The sequence below is a fragment of the Zonotrichia leucophrys genome, chromosome 3 (assembly GCF_028769735.1).
Source record: "Zonotrichia leucophrys gambelii isolate GWCS_2022_RI chromosome 3, RI_Zleu_2.0, whole genome shotgun sequence".
NCBI lineage: Eukaryota > Metazoa > Chordata > Aves > Passeriformes > Passerellidae > Zonotrichia > Zonotrichia leucophrys.
The window spans coordinates 21,729,849-21,745,017 of record NC_088172.1 but is presented as its reverse complement, the minus strand read 5'-3'; positions in this window follow the sequence as shown (position 1 = coordinate 21,745,017).

The following is a 15,169-nucleotide window of genomic DNA, read 5'->3' as shown; positions in this document are numbered from 1 at the left end:
CTATTGATATTTATGATATCAGTTATATATTAACAGACATAATTAACTTTTGTATCATGTTTTGAAGAGGTAAAACTCAACCAGGTATTATGATTGTCTTTGCTAAAAATGTTTGCTGAAATTTTTTTTATATCACCCTTCTTTATTATTGAGATTATAACTCCTCTGACTAGAATTTAGACAAGACCACTGGATTCTGATCTCTGCTAGAACTGAAATGTAAGCAGCCTTTTAAAAGCAACCAATGTGAAACTTGATCATAGCGTGTTTAGAAGAAACCCACATCCTTGTCTACCCTATAATGACCTACAGCTTTTCATTGCCATGCATGTGCTACATTCACAGCTTTAAAGGCAGCATTAGTGGGATGAATTAGATTCACAGGCTAGTCTAAAAGTGTTTTCTACAACAATAATGCAAGCTAACAGTAAATAATGCAAATTGTACAGTAAGTAATCACACTAGAATGTCATTTAAAAGCTCTCGTTGGTTTTCTTTCTACAAACTTGGGTTTTTGTCGACAAAATAAAATGAGAATGTTACACATGTAACACAAGTAACATTTTATTTCTTGATCATTATTGATCAAGAAATAAACAAGAAACCTCTAATTCTTTAATGTCTGGTTCTGGTACACTTATTCATGTTGAACAGTTCCTTAAATTGTAAATAAACTCAGAAAAAGACTTAGGTCCCCATTTAATTTTAAGTCAATATCAATATACATTTTAAAAGCAATTAGGGAGCAACAGTTCATGGTTGATTGGCTGAAGGTAAGGGAAAATAAAATAGAAAGTAATTCTTTAAATGAGTATCTGAATTTTGTTAAACACCAATAATCAGTCATCATAAGAATTTCTTGATGAAGAGGAAAAGATGAAGGAAATGATGAAGAGGAAAAGAAAGACATTAAACTGCTGTTACTTTGTTCTCTTAGAGAACTAGAAATCTAAAAAAAATGGGTAATAATGGGTAATTAAGATGAATATAAAAAATAAGGTAAGAAGGAAAGAGAAAGAGAAAAAGAGAAAGATAAGAAAAAAAAAAAACCCCTCAGTTTTAATTAATTGTCAGATGTCATTAATTTATTACCTGTACAAAGAAAAAATAATTACTAATGTATTTGTATAACATATGAACTACCAATCTTGTCCGGTTTATCTCGGCTGTTTGAGGGGTCTGAAAAGGCCCGGGGTGGCCTTGGGGCAGCCCGCGTATCGAAGGACGAGAAGAGGCTTCAGTTCTTCTTTCGGTTTTTATGTTTATTAATTGTTTATCTAAAAGATGTTCTTTCAGCCGAACAAAGATCTGCTCAGCAGTCAGCCATGGGCACACTGTCTGCCCTCCCGGGCAGCCACGTATCTTTATACCCTTTGTTACGTGTACAATATTTATCATTTTTCCCCAATACCATCTATTCTTATAACTCGGTGCACTCTCAGTAATAACCAATCCAAAGGTGCCACCGTGGCCAAAGAAGATGGAGGAGAAGAGGAAGAAGAAGGAGGACAGGACACACCCCAATTCCTCCATCTTACTCCTCTAAACCCCCCTGTACATAAATCCTAAACCCTGTGTCTCACTCTCTAATTAACTAATCCCTTCACCATTCACCCTGTGAAGCCCTCATCCTTGTCGTCTCCTGTGCAGGACCAAAGTCCAGCCACCAGACACTTCTGGCAACATTCCAGGAGTCCCGAGCCCCCCAAGGTGGTCTCGGAGGCTCAGCATCTCAGGACTGAGATTTTGAGATCCGACACAATCTGAGTAGGGAATTAAGACTAACGAGTCATGAGTTTCTGAACTATGTACAGACCCTATGTGCAGACCACATTTACATCTCCAGAATAAGCTGATCTCTTTAGTGAAAATTATTTTCTTTGCAGAAAGCCTGAACAATTGACCTGAATGTGAATAGGCTGTGCAGATATTTAGGTATATAAACTTCACTAATTCTCTCTGTATGTGCAACTTCAGTTTATAACTGAAATAGTGGTGAGTTACAGCTGCTGTCTTCCTGAGCTCTTTCCATGTTGGTCTTTCCTTCTTGTCTAAGATTATCAGCATTATCTTTCTGGTAACTAACTGAAGTACTTGCTTATCTCAAAGCTACCACACCACTTTTCTCACATAGTGTATAGGTAAAACCAAGCATATATAGGAATTCTTTTTTTTTTTTTCCCGACTTGTAAAACAGGTCAGACAGTTGTCTAAAATTTACCTCACATCAGAATTGTAAGCAGATAAGACAGGATCCAAAGGATCTGAAAATAAAATTGATCACCTTTCTTTTTATCCTGTCTTTTATAGTTTAAGGATTTCAGCTTTTATTAGTACTTTCTCAGTTTGACTACTCTAAAATAACACTAGCCCTACAACTACATTTCTATTCCTTCACTGTTTATCACATAGTATCATACTATAATATTATGATATCACTGTTTATCCTCTTACCTTCTATTATTTGCCTTCAAAACCATGAAAGTTTGGCTGACAGGGCTCTAACTTCAGCAATGGTCTTTGTCACCTCTTTCTTCCCTCCTCAGGAGTTTATGCTGGGCTCAAGGTCATCTTGATGAGACATTAATGTTACTTGGATCAGACTGTGGTGCATGCAGCTGTATAGTAACACTGTGGTAAAAGATGTCTAGAGTATCCTTACCTCCCTTGGGAGGTGTGGTTAAACTCGGTCCCCCTTGTTCTTTCTTTGAGCTGTGATCTGTGTGTCCCTATGCCTGTGCATGTACCCTGCTGATTTTGTAATTTTGGCTTGCTGATGTGACTCACAGCTTGATCTTAGACCTGCCTTGCCACAGTGAACTTGCCTGACTATTACAGGACTGTGTCTGGTCCAGGTTCCTCTCTCCAGACATGTTATCTTTGCTCAAACGCTGTGGGACTGCATCTTTTGGTGCTGAGAACACTGAAATTTAGGTGCTTCTGCCTGAGTCATTGAGACCCTTGGCTCCCAGCTAGCTCTGAGAAGTTTGTCCTGGCTGCACCCTGACATTACCATGCCTATATTTCAGGCACATGATGTCTTAATTCCCCACTCTGCTGTCATAAATTTCAACAGCACTGTGCTGCTTCACTCCTGCTATCATTTTGTCATCACTTTGCTGCTATCTTTTTCTCTTTATCTAACACTTTCCCCCCAGGCTAATGCAGCCCTCTTTTTCATTGCCCAATTTGAGATTTACCTATGACAAGAAGGACATAGACATGTTTCACTTCTTTTAGCTGTAGAGCAGTACTCACACAATTGATTTCAGATCTGAAAATTTGTTTAAAGACAGAAAATAAAATGTGTTGGTGCATGATTTTATTAATTTTAACTTCTTAATGTGAAGTTTCAGCAAGCTACATGAAACTGAGTGCAGCAAGATTCTTGACAATATTAACAGAACGATATACGATATCTTCTTAGAGGCAAGCTATAGTAATCAGGATATACACTACTGGGAATAGATGTGCAAAGTAATAGCTAGCAGAAAATGCTTTACAGAAAGCTTTGGGCTCATAGCTTTGTAGAAGATTACTTTGCTATGTAATTAATTTCCAAAAATGCTTCTAGTCTGACAAAAAAGCTGAGAACTAGAAATCAGCTGCAATGGATATTTGCAAGGACATTTTCTTCTTTTGTTCTTTTTAATGATATTTATTACAAAATTTTTAAGAATCAAAAATGGAAGTAGGAGAATGAAGAGTTTTGTAAAAGAGGGAACAGATATTTCTATAGCTAGTAGGAATTTAAGGGTAGTATTTAATTAGATACTGCCAAGTATCCTAAGATACTTAGCTACATATTTGCTCAAATCCTCAGTGTTTTCTGCATACATCCAAAAATAATGCATTGCAGTCATGAAGGCAGACACCCCAAAGTCAATAAACTAATTAAATACCTAAACTGCATGGGAGAAATTGTCTGCCTCAGAACTGTTTACAGTGCTGGGAGCCTGTGCAGCTAAAGTTTACATCTTGCCTCTTTAATATTCATTTAGTCAGTCATGGTTTTTGGAGACACTGTGATTCAAAATGAAGAAAACTCTCTTAGTGAGCACTCAAGGTCTGTCTTGTGTAGCTATGCTTAGTTATCTTTGTATTTTCTTTCTACAAAGATAAATTTTAAGAAATTAATTAGTTGATAGAAGATGTATCTGTGATGTAAAAGATTTGCTGATAATTCTACCTTATGGTGGGACTAAAAAACACCAGTTCAGTCTCATTTTCCTGATTTTTTTTTCATCTTTAAGTCATATATTATGGAAAAGATATGGATTTTGACTGAACTTGTTCTACTTTGTATAAAAAAGCTGAGAACTAATTTGGCCAGAGAAGGACAACAAGGCTGAACATGACAGTATCTAGTAGCTACAGTAATCCTCTAAAAGAAGAGGACAAAACTGTCCAATATTTGTCCCACAGCTTGATTACTAATTTTGTGTGAATAAGGCTTTGTGAAAAATGTCCACTTTTTGTCATGGGGAGGGAATCCAATATGCAATCCATCCCTCCCTCAAGCCACTGAGATACAGTGACAGAGTCAATCCATCCAGATTTAGTCATGAACTTCTGCTGAATTGTGATGTCTTGTGAAGGCTGACCCAGAACAGAGGATAGAGTTAAAGAATAAAGTGGGTATTTATTAGAAGGCCTCAATGGATACACCTTGGGCAGTTCAAGAGCCCAGCCAGGGCTACACCCAAGATGAACCCAAAATGGTCACAAAATGGACGACCGGTCACAGGGTCTTCCACTTTTATAAGTTCTGGTCCTTTAGCATATTGGAGTTAATTGTCCAATTATAGCTTTAGTTTATGAGGCCCCATCCTTCTTGTTTTTCTCTCTTGTCCATGTTGTTTATGGTCTTAGGCCTGAAATTTGGGTCAGTTGTCCTTGGTCCCAGGGTAGGAAAGGAATAGTTTTGTCCAGCTACTCTGTGAAGACAGCTTACTATCCTTTAACAGGAAGCTCAGAACTACACACTAAAGCAGTACAGAATCTGAAAAATAGAAAAGCTAAAATCCTAGGCATCAGTTGAGCCTATAAAATGTACAAACTCGCAGATTTTACAGGCTGAAAAAATCAGGAAATATTTTTGAGAATTCAACAGCAAAACTGCCTGATCATGAGCAGGCATTCACTTCTGTAAAGCCATGCACCATTTTCTCGCTGTGTCAACATGATACTAAAGCCACGCTGGAAATCAGCTCAAGGAACTGGTCATATTTCTATATATAAATGTGCAACAGACTGTGCCAAAACAAGTGACTAATCCTTTTAGGATGTAAATGAGTGGGACTGAGGTTGTTTTGCTTTTGCAGCCCTATCTATCATTATAACATGGCTTGAAGTGCTGCAGGTACGAACACATGTAAAATTTCAGATTCCTGGGGACTTTTAATGATAAAAGATAAGAGGACTGCAGAAATAAGGTAATCTCACATTTCAAAATGGGCAATTTTGAAGACCTGAATCTTGACTTTAGAATCCGTGCTTTAATACAGCTTATCAGAAATTCAATTTAATTCAAAAAACTCCTCAACAAACCAGATGCTTGATATATCAAGCTTAGCTTGTTTCAGGGGTTTCCTCAATGAGGTTGAACAAGGCCAAGTGCTGGATCCTGCGCTTGGATAACAGCAACCCCATGCATTGTTACAGACCAGGGGAAGAGTGACTGGAAATCCTCCCAGCAGAAAAGGACCTGGTGGTGCTGGTCAGCATGAGCCAGCTGTACCCAAACGGCCAAGAAAGCCAAAGACATCCTGGCCTATATCAGAAACTGCATGGCAGAGAACTTATTACTTTTTTGTAATTTGCTTCCCACTCATTTCTCTGGACAACCAATAGATTTTATAGGCAACTGTCATATTTCCTCTCACTTACATCTTTAGTGACCTGGGCTGAATAACTCTACATCTGCACTATGTCTGGCATTTCTGACATTCTTATATGTCCTATATTTAATTTGTGTTTCCCTTTTTCAGGGCAAAAACTGAACTACACAAAATATTGCATGAGTGAGTACATTAAGGGTTGAGACACTATTTTGATGATGTTCTCTGTTGACCAGATCAAGAAAATATTTTTATCTCAATGCCCCTCTTAAAACGACTGTGTTTTAAGGCAAATCTGATACAGGAAAACCTGATACAACAGGTATCCTCTTGTCAGCACAAATAATTGAACTGACATTTGCCAATTTATTTCATGTATGCTATAAATTAGTTGGATAAAGTCCACAGTTGCTTTTTACAGTTGTGTGTGGGTATATTAGATAGCTGGAACTCTTTTGACAGAAAGTATTATGAATAACAGCAGACTCAGGGACAAGTGATAGTGCAGCTATTGAACTTCTAGGAGAAAATGACTGAACTTCTCTTGAACTTGTGTCTTCATTTTTGTGGGAGAAAGTCTTTATAATTAATATTTTGAATACTTCGTACTTTTAGTCTTTATTTTTAGTCATAATATATGGTATATATATATCACATGTTGTTCTGTAGACAGTTAATACTTGTATGATATTATGTATATATATGTGTATGTATATATATCATATATGCTGTCATATTAACATGATTTTATATGTATACATACAAATTTTATATATGTATATCTACATATTTATTTTTATATACTTTTAATAATAAAAGAGAATCTAGATCTGTCAGTTTTTCAGAGCTACGGTGTCTTTGTTGAATCAAGGGGTCTGTACTAAGCACCAGTTACTATGGAAACCTGAAAAGATTGGAACTCAAATAAATGTATTACCTAACAGTATGGTGCTGAAGACTGATATTCACAGTAACAAACTTGAAGTGTAGTGATCAAGAAAACCATCTAAATTAAAGAAAAGCAACCAGGAAAAAATAATTTTCTTTTCCTCATTTTCCTCCACTCTCCAAAAATCAGAATGACTAAAGGAATGAATGAATGAAAAACAGTCTAATAGGGAGTAATAATATTGTACTCTCAGTAAAGTGAATCGTTAACAATATTCCATACAGTATTTGGCAATAGGTAACTGTGAGAAACAAAATATTTACTGTGCAACATGTAGATAGAGTTCTTGGAGAACAGTTGCTGTGACAGTTTAGTATGAAGGGAGAAAAACTTGATATGTCTATATGTTCACTAGGAGAGATACTGAAATTGTTTGTCTTTTAGTGCCAGATGTTCTCTAATGGCACTTGACTCTATGGCTCTGTTTCAGTTTCCATTGAGTATGCAGCTGCTTGATGTCTTCAGTGATTAGCTAAGGCTGAACTTTAAAGGGGGCTACCTGCCTGAAACACCATCCAGATAGAAAGAAATAGTGATGGCATGTTGCAGTGAATGCACAAGGCAATTTGAAGAACTGACACAGGCTCAGTTGACTGAAAGAGCAGAATGATTTATTACCTGTGCATGCCATGTAGGACTCTTATTCCTTTCACTACTTTGTGTATCTGAACTCTGTTGCAGTATGTAAAAAGTGTACTTTTGAAAAAACGCAAACTTAAAAAAACTTAAGCAACCTGATATTTTGTTCCTTTATCCAGTGTGATTCTGAAGTTCTGAGCTTTCTAAATATTTTATTTTTTGTGGAATCATAAGATCAAAGCAGTACGGTTGGAAAAGACTTCTGAGATAATCAAGCCCAATCATTGATGAAACACCATCAAGTAAATTAAACCATGGCAATAAGTATCATATCTAGTAATTTCTCAAATACTTTACGGATAGTCACTCCACCGCACTGGACAGCCTGTTCCAAAGCTTAATCACCTTTTCAGTGAAGAAATTCTTCCTGATATTTGACTGAACCTCCCTAGGCACAGCTTGAGACTATGTCCTCTTGTCCCATCACTAGTTGCCTAGTTCCTTTTTTATATGCAGGAGCAATAAGATCTCCCCTGATCTTCCTTTTCTCCAGACTAAACAACCTCAGCTCCCTCAGCTGTTGCTCATTAGACTTGTACTCCAGCCCATTCACCATCTCCATCTCCCTTGTCTGGAGTCACTTCAGTATTTCAATGTTGAATACAAACACTTCAGCTGTGACTTCACCAACGCTGAGTACAGAGGGATGATCACTTCCCTAGTCCTACTGGCCACACTATTTCTGTTTTTCTTCCGTTTTTAGAAAGGAAAAAAAAAAAAAAAAAAAAGCAAACCAAAAAAACCCCAAAAAACCTACTTTATCTTGTGTAGAACAAACTTTTGTTAAAAAGGAAAAAAAAAAAAATAAAAGGAAAGCTACTTTAATTTTTTCTACCACTAAATGAAAGATTTGTGGCTTCTGCTTTCCTAAGCCATAAATATCAGAAACACCCTAGCATGTATAAAAAGTTGGGAGAAATTAACACAAATACTTTGAAAGAGATTCCAGATCAGAATTACAATTCAATAGAAAGATAACAATGAATGCAACAATGCATAAAAACTGGGTTACACCCACACAGTCAGAGTACAACCTGGCTGCTGTTGGTCACGGTGGTGGTCACAGTCCTATTAAGTGGTTGTTGCATGAAATAAACAGGGCCAGGAGACTTCTTCTCCTTTATAATGCCTTTATTAAAAGTGATCAGCTCAGGATTGGGCGGCTCGGCAGGGCTGCAGTCCCCGTCGCGTCTCCCAGGGCGACTCAGAGGAGGAGGATATGCACAGCTCCGTCCACTAGGGGCAGAGCCGGGGATCCAGTCCTCGTGGGAGCTTTAGGGCGTGATGTCCCCGTTGGATGTTACCCCTTCTCGCTTATCCGGCTTGGTCTCTCCGCTGGGGACGACTCTCATGGTCAGGGCGAGAGGGACTCCGCATCTCTGCAGGCTCAGCACTTGGCTCCTCACATCCGGACATCACTTTAGTCTCTCAACTCTTAGGTGGCTCGTTGTTTTTAGGGTTTTCTCGTTGCATTTTGGAGTCGGGGTCCCAAAAGCATGCTGGTCTTGGAGTCACTTTGCATAACCCCCCCCACCCTCTCAGGTGTCTTCCCTATGCTGGGAAGAGAACACAGCCTTGGGGAAGGGCCATCACCCCACCCCAGCCAGGGCCTTTACTAATACAAAAGGGGTGATAAGCTACAATGACCCGTGATTACAATAACAAAGCACACAGAACCCTGGCAGAGACAGATCTGGCTGCCTTTTTGTAACTTTTTCTCACAAAAAAAATATTGACCGAATTTTTGTTCATAACATTGCAGTCCTGGCGAAGTGATGGTTGCAGTCATGTCTAAAGCACTGGTCCTGCGGAAGGTCTGGTCCTCCTCCGGGTCCCTCCAGCAGTGGCAGTGTCCCAAGTCCACAAACCTCAGGATTATAGGAGGTCAGGCTCAGGTGATACCTCCCCCAGGGCAGTGAGTTTCACAATGGAATGATGTGCTATGAGCCATAGGATATTTTTGGAGTCCTTGATGGTCACTGGAGCTGCTTATTCATTCAGTTCATGATGGCCCATTAGCAGAGATGACCCCTCAAGGTGAAGGGAAAGAAACACTACCCCACCTTGTGGGGTTTAGCTCTTCTCACTTAACACCCAGCTTGTAGCCTGAGGCATTGTGTGTGCACTGGGCAGCCACTGGGAATTAACAGTTTATCATTACAGAGAGGGGAGTAGAATAGCAGTCACATAGTGCTAAACGTCTGTAAACAGAAAAACTTTATAAAGAAATTTAACCCTTAGGATATCAGGTAGAATCCTTGATGCTCTTTCCAAATTGTTTTATTTATAGCTTGATGTACATCTTCAGCATTCTTTGGTTCTTGAATTCTCCTTTTTCTGTTGATACTGTTGTTGCTTTTCAATTACATATTCTTTTTGCCTTGGATTGATGAATTTCTGCCAGAGGCCTTGTTTTAATTATTTAGGATAAAAACATTACCTGATAGTTGGTTAATTCTGATACCTAACCAGAAATTATCTCTCTCTCTGTCTTCTCTTTTTTATTATGAAAAATCTTTCCAGTTTAGAAAGCAAAAGCGTTTCCAAAGGTAGAAAACACCCATTCAGAAAAGCAAACAGGAAAATAAATTTTTATAGCTTATGATATTGATAGTAACTAATATTTTTTTAAGATAACCCCAGAAAGGCACTACTGGTTTTGTGGATAATAGAGTGAGGAACGCTAGAAAGAGGGAATCTACCCACTGATCTTAATATGGCATGCTGAACTTAGAAAGGTGACTCCTTAATCGCTGTCTTCTTTAACAGATGAGGGATATAGTTTAGGAAAATTTCCCTTCTCAGTTGCGTGTGAAATTAAATGTACATTCACATTAATCTGCATGGGTACTGTATCTATTATCCATACAGTCTTCTTATAACTTTGACATAAGAAACAGTTCTACTTTGTAATTTGTCATTGTTGGGACAAAATCTGCAGCTTTGTTTACCTTCTGTTTTAAACTTGAAAGCAGAAGATATAATGCCTTAGGTAATTTTGCCCTATTTTGTACTTCCTTTATCTTTCAAATGACCATTTTCATTTCACCCAACAAGCTAGTTTTAAGATGGTAATATGAAAAAAGTCACATCAGAAACTGATTTATATACACTGTAGAGCTCATACAGTATATTTAATATGTTTATTATTCTCTCTTACTGCGATAAAACCAGCATATATTTTATTGTATCTTGTAATCCACCCTCAATGATTCATCATCCATTCACTATTAAACTTCCTATCATCTTGCCTATTATTAAGTAGCAGTCAGGAGGGAAAATACATGAGTTTGAAAAGAAAAAAGGATGTATACTCCTTACAAAACTGATCTGTCAGCATCTCACATTTTAACTTATATGCCTAGTTTATGAAACATAAGCCAAATTATTGAAAAAAACAGCAGCAAGATATGTTCCCATTGTTTTCAATTTATTAATACAGCTAAATATGCCAGCTTTTCTGCTTCTACATGTTCTGATCCACTGTCTTTGTTATAAAGTATGCATGTATCGTAGCAAGAAGAAACACTGCACCAACCCACAAAATCTCAATGAATTTGGAAAAGAGATGTACAATAGTTTTAAGCAGGAAAACACAGTGTAGGAAAGGGAGTCAGATCTGGTTCTCTGCTTTTTGTCCAGCCAGGAACAGCAGGGGATGGTACCAGCATGCACACACATACATGACCAAGGGATGAAGGCCAAGCTGAAACGGGGCTCCAGAGCCCGTGGGCGAGGCAAAGAGGGAGGCCCCAGAGAGGTTGGTAGAGGACCCCACAGTTTATTATGGCCCTCAACAGGCACTGGTGGAGGGACAGACAGACCCTCCTGGCTGTGGCTGTGCCCCTGTGCACGAAGACACCAGGACTGGTCAGGCCACCAATGAAGTCATGGCTCTGGGAGGCAAAGACATTCCATAGAGGAAGAGATAATTAAATTCAACTTCTAGAACAGTTCAGGAGAAAAAAAAAATCATATAAAGATGAAACTGTTTTAGATTGGACAGAGATTCCACAAGCCAAGCAATTCTCCTTTTAGTTCAAGTGTATGGATCTAGTTCTAATGCACGCAGCCAAAAAGAACATTTTACTTTTCACTTAGTTGAGGAAAATAACAAAGGAGTAAAAACTAACCATGAAGACGTTGATATGTTTCACATGTTAATACAAGGTGTTGCCAATGTTATTTTGTGTATATAATTATTTTTATTTTGAAGATAGGAATGCAGCAATGCATAAAGGTTAAGAAAACTTTCCAAGCCTACAGGTTGCTATTCACTGGGCCATTGGAGATCAATCACATGATCGCTGACAGAATTAGGAGTGATGCCTGAGTTTCCTAAATTCCAGTGGAGGCCTTCAGTCAGTGGTTCATAATTTGGGTTTTTTGGTTTGCTTTGCTTTGCTTTGATTTGTTTTGTTCTGTTTGTTTATTTTCTTGTTGTTTTTTTTTTTTTTTTTAATATGTACATAATGGTGTGTTGTGGTGTGTTGCAATGTCCGGTTTTAAACTTCCGGGGCCCTTCCCATGTGTACCTATCCCTTCTCCCTTCCCCCTCACCCCTTGCTGAGTGTGCCCTGTCAATCAGGCTAACATACCAGCAAGGCGTCGTGTGATTCGTCGATTTCAAAGGATGCTCCTCAGGCCTGGGGGTCATTGGCCTGTCTAAGTGTCATCCTCCCTTGAGACCCTGCCCCCTTCACCTGGTTGGTAACTCACCTGTCCCCTCCCCTTCCCCTGTCCCCGAGCTTATAAAATGTGAATGAGACCATGCGGCCTCTATTCTGTTACCAGCAGTGGCCCAGTGCAGACATATCTGTGCTCATGGAATAAACATCTGGCTACCTTCTAGCAGAATCGACTCCCTTTCTCTCCACCATCGCCAGAAGCTCTCCCCTGAGGTAAACGGAGTCCTGTCTTGTGCCCCGCTGCACTCTGCCGCCAGCCAAGGTATCTCTGGGGTAAAACACCGCAGTGCTGCCTCTGGCCAAGCAGCGAAGGTCAGAACTGGCCTAGGCACCATCTAACTGGTTATATTGGGATACATATTCCAATATATTGGCGTCCCTGTGGGTGGCTCGACTCTGCAGCCCGAAAACGGACTCGCAGTTCCTCAGAGAAGCTTCTGCCAGCCGTGCATCCAGCTGAAAGGAGCCTGGCTTCAAGACTCCCAGCTAGAGACTTTGGGAATACTCCCAGAAAAAGTTTCGTGGACTGTTCGGCGCCTTTGGAAAGCCCTGCTTCATTGTGGTGAACAGATTTTCCAGAGGGAGAAAAGGGCAGCCTCTCTTGCACCCAGAGAGAGGTCCTTTTCCGGTGGAGACCTGCCTGCCTGTACCCAGCCTACAGCTTCCATTTCACGTGAGTATCTCTGCTTTCGGTAGAGCAGAAGCTCAAAAACAGACTCTGCCGCGAGTTCTGTTCCTTTTTTGCCTTTGCATTTTGGCTGCGCAGCCCCACAGACGAGAATTCATAGCGTTCTAGTGTTAGCTTTCCTGCTGCGTGTTTCACTGTTTTTTAGAATTCGCGCCGGAGCGGGATCGCTCTCTGCCCTTCCCCCCCCCCCCCCCCCCCGGCTCAGCAGCGTGCTCAGACACGTGTTAGGAGATTCTCTTTCTCTTTCTCTTTGCGGGGGAGGGGGGGGGCTCTCTTTCCACGTGGCCGGGGGACCTGCGGGGTCGGGAGTGCTCTTTGCACACGCGGCGGCGGGGGGGGGGCGTCCCGGTTTCGGCTGCCACGTGGAGTGGCTGCTGTCTTTCCACCGCGGGGGAGGCTTTGTTTCTGCCTCGGCTCGGCAGGCTGTGCCCTGCCACTGCTGCCCGGGAATTTTAAAAGCAGTATATACAGCTGCATTGTGAAGCTTTTGTCTGCTCGTTATCGCTTTCTATCAGTGGTTTTTTTAGAAATTGGTAGCTGATTTTAGCTTTGTTTTTGGTCAGGCGGGATTAAGTACTTTGCTTTTTAACATGGGTTCCAAACTTAGCATTGTACAAAGGGGAGTGTATTATCATATTGTTAGCATTTTAGTCAAGAGTAATGTGAAATTCTCTAAAGGAAAATTGAAACAGTTTATAAGATGGCTTTTTCTGCAGTTCCCAAATATTTCCCCTGAAGAAATCCACAATATTCAATTCTGGGATAAAGTTGGGAATGAATTGATAACCTTAGGACAATCTGGCAAATTACCCTCAGCTAAATTTGTGTTCTGGAGTTTGCAAATTCGAACAGCATTGCTCAAACAAAAGGAAATGGAGAAAAGGCCAAATGTAAAGCCATGTGCCTCTGCTCTCCCTGTTCCTCCCTCTCCCTCTAAAACCCCTAAACCTCTTTCCCCAAAAAAATCCCGAGCACGTGTTAGCTTTTCGGAGAGCAGTGATGTCCAAAATGGCCCCCAGTCCCTAGGGGGTGCACAGGATGGTGGGTGCCACGTGGCATCTTCCCAAACCGGGTTTTCTTCTTCCCAAAATCCTCTTAAGCATTCCAAAATTCCATCCCCATCCCCCTCTACTCCTGTTCCTCGTGACACCTTTTCCCCTCCCCCCGCCTTTCCTGCAGTACCCTCAGCTCCGCCCCTCTACTCCTGCCAGGGGGCGGCTGCTGACGTGATGTCACCAGGTGACCCCGCCCTCTGTTCCCACGGTATCCCCGCCCCTGCCAGCCCCTTGACCCTGCCCCCTGTTCCCACGGTTTCCCTGCCCCTTGCCGGCTCCCTTTCCCCGCCCCCTCCCCAGGTTCCCACGGTGGGGACACACCCACTGCCTGTCCCCAAACCTGTAGCTGTGATCCCAATGCTTCTGATTCAAGGGATACAGAGCAGGGGACAGCAGACCCAATGCATAGTCCCATGTTGTCACTGGCTCCTGTTACGTTTCAGCCTGCAGCTCAAGCAGGAGCAGCCCCAACTGCTAATTGGAGTTCTTTTGGACGACAATTGATTAAAGAGATCTGTAAATCTCATAAAGAATATGGTCCACACAGTCCATATTTCCGTGGCCTTTTAAATTCTGAATTAAGTAGGACTATTGTGGTTCCACATGATTTAAAACAACTGTTTTCATGTCTCATGACATCCACGGAATTCAAATTATGGGAATCAGCATTGAAACAACTGCTAAAAGATGCTCTCCCAAGCTTACAGGCTGATCCAAACACAGCAAAAGACAACAATGGTAACCCCATTACTATTGACCACCTCTGTGGTGAGGGTCAATGGTCTTCTCCCTCAGTCCAAGCTGCTGCAATTCCTGCAGAAACACTTGAGAAAGTAAAGGAAGCAGCTGAAAAGGCATTCTTTTCCCTCCAACCTGAGGGGCCTTTTGAGCCCTATAGTAAAATCAAACAACTACCATCAGAGCCTTTTGTGAAATTTGTAGAAAGGCTAACTAGAGCCATTGAAATACAAGTTAAAAAGGAAAATGCAAGGGAAGCAATTTTAGAAGAAATAGCGTTCACAAATGCAAATGAACAGTGTCGAGCAGCAATCCTGAGCCTTCCTATGGAACCTTCCCCTACATTAAAAGATATGCTTCTAGTCTGTAACAGGAAAGTGCCTCTGATGAGTGTTGCTGAAGACTCCAGACCAAGGCTGCTGCCAAGACCACCTCAGCATGTTGCTGTTGCCAGCCCTGCACCTTCTCCCTTAGCACAGCAGTACCCTGGGCAGCAGCGGAGACCATCAATAGTTGAGCCCACTAAACCATGCCTGCTTTGTAATAAGCTAGGGCACTGGAGTAACCAGTGC